The sequence below is a fragment of the Cibotium barometz genome, chromosome 59, assembly GCF_041138505.1.
Source record: "Cibotium barometz isolate CiBa-2024 chromosome 59, ASM4113850v1, whole genome shotgun sequence".
Classification (NCBI taxonomy): Eukaryota; Viridiplantae; Streptophyta; class Polypodiopsida; order Cyatheales; family Cibotiaceae; genus Cibotium; species Cibotium barometz.
In genome coordinates this window covers 12685348-12691256 of record NC_141104.1, presented here as the reverse complement: position 1 = coordinate 12691256, position 5909 = coordinate 12685348, and positions in this window count along the sequence as shown.

Here is a 5909-nt window from a genome sequence, read left to right as displayed (position 1 = left end):
ACCCTCGCTATATACAGGTAGTCATGGTCCTTGGAATTATAAGGTAAATACCATCATGTCTAGGCCTCAAGCAAGTCACGGATTCCATACAATTGCGATACTTCCATTTGAAGACCCAATTACCTATTTATGAATCTTCATTCTGAATAATATCAATTTGTATGAATTTTATCACACAATTACAACCTTTTACTATTACTTCATAAATTTTTACATTTTTTGGCTTCTTGGTTGATCTACTTTAGCTAATTCGCTCTGATACCACAAGCTGAAAGATCTCTGCCCCCTTTGCGCAACGAATTTGGAGATGCTAGCAGCAGAAGTAGCACTTCTTGCACGACGCAGAGCCTCTCACTCGGGGCCTCGCCTAGGGATATCCGGACAAGAGACTAATCCCTTGGTCCATCCAAAACCAAACCAGAAAAACTTCCCTAACCCAGAAAGCACAGGCGATTCCCCCAAAATATTTCTACTCTAATGTAGTCAAGGTCATTACTAACCAAACTGATCCGACCGAACCTGTAACTCACTTGGTCAACTCAAGGAAGAAACTTGCACTTAGATCATAGACACCAATGCTTTTTTCCTGATCGAGAGGCACAACCGTTGATTCTTTTCCATAGAACAATTACTATCCGAGATTTACTTCACCTATTGTACCATAACAGAATTGAGTCTTATTTTAGGGATCCATTAGTCCAGCCCAGTCCCATGGGTTAGCCAACCGCCCACCAACCACTATAGTGATGGGATCCAATTAGGAATTTGGTTAGGTTTTGTCCCAGGTACCAGGGAAAAGAGTTCCCAGACCCCCTAGCCGACGCTTCATGCAAACTTCAAAATAGTCACACCACTTACACACCCAATATGAAATTGCCTGTTTCACAGATTCGGCTAACTTTAAAACAATCTTTTAATGAAACCATAGTATCACTGCTCATAATCCTCCAAAATATCTAGTTGAATTCTAATTTCCAATCATTCCTTCATCGGTGTACCTATGGCATCATTGGCAACCAGAATGCTCACCACCTGTCCACTCAGGGGCCTTTTTGATAGTTTCTAGCTCATAGTACCCGGCAATATAATCACACAAGAAAATCGAGATGGACTCTCCATTGAAGATCAGCAAGATCAACCAACAGATTCCATATAAAAGAGCCATGGACTCATCCACTGAGGACCAGCAAGGTCAATCAACCAGATCCATGCCCAAATTCATAAAACAACTCTTCTTCCTTGACGCACGCGTGGGTATCTTTGGCAACCCAGAGCCCCAGTACCGTATGGTCAGCACCCTCTAGGATCCTTCGCAGGTCACCTAGCGCTTCACTCATAGGCGGCTTCCTTGGTTCCTCATCCACCCTATCGGGAAGCTCACCATTTAAATCGAACTGAGGCTGGTCATCAAGACCTCGGCCGACCTTGCTACGCAAGACGTCCTCCATTGACTCTCCGTCCGCTGCTGTGCAACTTTATCAGTTAGGTCTCCACAACCTCATTCACAAGACGATCAAAATGCTTCCCTAGCATTCTTGATGTAAAATAGTCATTTAAAAATAGGTCATAAATACAATTTCTATAACGAACTCTCGTCTTTCCACATTGTTCCAGATCAATCCACATTACTTAATCCAAGTCCAATCATATGTATTCCCATTGTCCTTCATCCATTCTCATCCAATCATATCATTTTTCATCTCATCACATCTTTCCACATTTATACTCATCACATCTCATCCACTCGCATCTACCCATATCCACTCTCATCCACTCGCATCTACCCATATCCACTCTCATCCACATGCATCTACCCATATCCACATCTCATCACATCACATTTATTCACATCTCATCCACTCATATCTACCTCGATCCACATCACATCACATCACATCCATTTCACCTCACATCTCATTCATTCACATTTATTCCGATTCACATCCCATCACATCTCATCCATTAACATCACATCTCATTCATTCACATCTATCTCGATTCACATCACATCCATTCACATAACATATCATCCATTCACATCTATCACAATTTACATCACATCTCATTCATTCACATCCCGATTCACATCACATCACATCTCATCCATTCACATTCCATATCATTCATTCACATCTATCCTGATTCACATCACATCACATCTCATCCATTCACATCTATCCCAATTTACATCATATCACATCACATCCATTTCACATCACATCTCACCCATTCATACTTATTAGACACATCACATCACATCCATTCACATTCATCACATTCATTGTATCCCCATTGCATCACATACATTCTATCCACATTACATTACATCCACATCATATCACATTCATCCACATCCATCCAATCATTCACATGCACGACTATCCACATCTATCCATACATTCACATCTATCACTTCACATGCACATACATTCACATCACATCACATCACATCTCCACCACATCCACATCCATGTCACATTTAGATCCACATCTCTTTATATTACACCACATCTACATCACATTCACATACACATCTCATCCTTTCACATCCACATCCACATTCATTACGTCACATCTCTGCCACATCCACATCCATATCACATTCAGATCCACATCTCTTTACATTACACCACATCTCATCCACATCTACATCACATTCACGTCCACATCTCATCCTTTCACATGCACATCCACATTCATTTACATCATATTCTTTCACATACACACCCACATTCATTTACATCACATTCTTTCACATACACATCCACATCCACACCCATTTAGAGCACATTCTTTCACATACACATTCTTTTACATCCACATCCATTTAGAGTACATTCTTTCACATACCCATCCACATCCATTTACATCACATTCTTTCACATACACATACACATCCATTTTCATTACATTCTTTCACATACACATCCTCATCCGTTTACTTCCCATCTCACCCTTTCACTTATCCTCTCATATCATTCTCATCTTATCATTCACATCCACATCCATTTACTTCACATCTCATCCTCATTCATTCTCATCACACCACATCCTGTCACATCCCATTCACATCATCTTAACGCATCCTAGTTACATCTTATCACATCCATTCACATCCTATCGCATCCCATTCACATCTTATCACATCCATTCACATCCTTTTCACATCCTATCGCATCCCATTCACATCCCATTCACATCCTTTTCCCATTTAGTAGCTTTTCCTACTTCGTTTTACCGATAATGGGACTTTTTCTAAATTTTCGCCAACAATGGTTTGGCTTAGATAAAGGTTCTTTTTCTCGACAACTATTTTCATATTCTTTCTCAATTTCTCAAATTAAATATATTCAATATTCCTCTTTTGAATAAAAGAATTCATGGGATTCACAAAAATCAATTCAACCCATATTTTCACTTTTGATAACTATTCATAAATTGAATTATACTAAAAATTCCTCTTTTTTTCGTTTGATTTCTTGGATCTCAATTATCATGGGAATTCCTCTTTTTGCATTTAATTAATTGCACTCCAATGTCATGGAAATTCCTTTTTTACCATAAAATAAGTCTATCTAAAATTCATCTTTTCTTTAATAAAATATCTATTAATTCAATATGCCAAGAAATTCACTTTTACTCTTTAAATGATTGAATTTCAAATGTCATAGGAATTACTCTTTTATCATTTAAATATTTCTCAAACATAAAAAAAATTATCTAAAATTTATCTTTGAATTTAAATAAAATATCCATTAAATATTTCTTATGCATAAAAATAAATTCATCTTTGAATTTAAATAAAATATCCATTAATTCCAATATGCTAGGAATTTCACTTTTTTCCTTTAAATGATTGAATTTCAAATGTCATAGGAGTTCCTCTTTTATCATTTAAATATTTATCATGCATAAAATAAATTTATCTAAAATTCATCTTTGAATTTAAATAAATATCCATTAATTCCAATATGCTATGAATTTCACTTCTTCCCTTTAAATGATTGCATTCCAAATGTCATAGGAATTCCTCTTTTATCATTGAAATATTTCTCATGCATAAAATAAATTTATCTAAAATTTATCTTTGAATTTAAATAAAATATCCATTAATTCCAATATGCTAGGAATTTTGCTTTTTCACTTTAAATGATTGAAGTCCAAATGTCATGGAAATTTCTCTTTTATCATTTAAATAAAATTACCATAATTTTCTCTTTTCTTAATTATTTAATTATACATAAACCTTAAAAATTAGTTTTTCATTGAATGTGATGAAAATCATTCTTTTAGCCTAGGATATTCAATCCTAGAATATGGTTGGAAGTCCTCTTTTCACGTTATGCATAAGAATGAATTATGTATCAATTTCTTAAAAATTTTACCATAGCTCCGCTTTGCTATTACTGATAATTTTTAATATTTTTGAAAAGAATAAGACTTAGTAATGTAATTATGATAGTATAACTATCTTTTAACCTTAAATCCAATTTATGGATTTAACTCATAAGATTACCATAATTTACTAGCATATAAGTATAAAAAACCATTTTCTTAACCTCTAGCTTCACAAGCCTAGAGTTTGATTTGTGAATTGAGAATTTCTCCATGAGAAGCATCATTTGAATAGAGAATTGGTCATAGGAATGACCATTCTTTGGGGGAGAGAGAGATAAACATAGAAGCATCCTAATTTAAGCATAAATGTAAACTTTTCTTAATTATTTATTACAACTCTTAAGAAAAGATTGATTTGCATTACAACCACTTAATTAAGAAACTTCTCAAGCTTGAGAGGGGTTGAGAAGTGAAAACATTGAGAATAGTATAGAAAAACCATAAAATTACACTTTACCTCTTGTTTTTGCTTGCGTCTCTATCATAGAAGAAGCCCCTAGCCAATCAATTGGTTTGTAAGTTGAAAGGAAAGCTCCAAGGATGGTTGAAGAGAGAGAGATGCTCCACTCTCTCCAAAAGTAGAGGATTTTTAAGGGATAATAAAAAATATCATTATTTTAGTATAATACTAGCATGGTATAGTTCATAGATTTTTTTACAAAAGACTAAGGATCTATTTATAGGTGAGGGAGGCCTCTAACCAAGTCCAACTAGGTTCTAGAATTTTCTAGGTTTAGTTTGGCTAAATTTGGACAAGATTTAGACCTAGTTTAGCTCCCTTTTCATTTGGTTTGATCATCCAGGAGAGAGGAGAGATAAAAATATCACAATGTTTTTGAGTTAAAAACTCCACCACATGTGTGAAATAGGCGCCTCCTTGAAGTCCCCCCTTCTCCTTACCAAGGTGTCAAAAATGTATCATTATACCAAAATATTTTATTTTTTTTAGTAATATCTCATAGGTTTTAACTAATAAAGCTTCTACTTAGTCAACTCTTCATCTTACGTGGGCATTTACTTATTTTTGGATATTTTCTTTTATTCATTGGATTTATCTCCTCACCACACTTGGATTAATCCAATTGGTCCATAGGAACCTTAATTGGACCATAATCCAGAAATTTGTGAAAATCTTGACCCCCCTTAGGCTAGGGTCCTTTATACACATTTTCAATTAATTTTAATTGCACATTTTCAATTAATTCCAATTGCACATTGGAAAGTTCTTTTTGAGTTTCTATTTTAGGGGAAACCATTTTAAACACTAGGAGGATTTTTATATCAAAAAATATCTCAATTTTGGATTACCATTAGGGGAAGGTTGAGGTCTATAGGACCCTTTAAGATGCCATGTGATTAAAAGGTTATTAAGGAAAAGGGCCAATCATGTGATGCCATGTATACAAAAATGTTGGGTGATTAAAGGTGGTCAAAAGATTCTCTAGAAGATACCTTTTTGTACTTTTCATTCCCAAAAAGTGAGGGGGAAGTTTTTGAAATTTCGGACATCC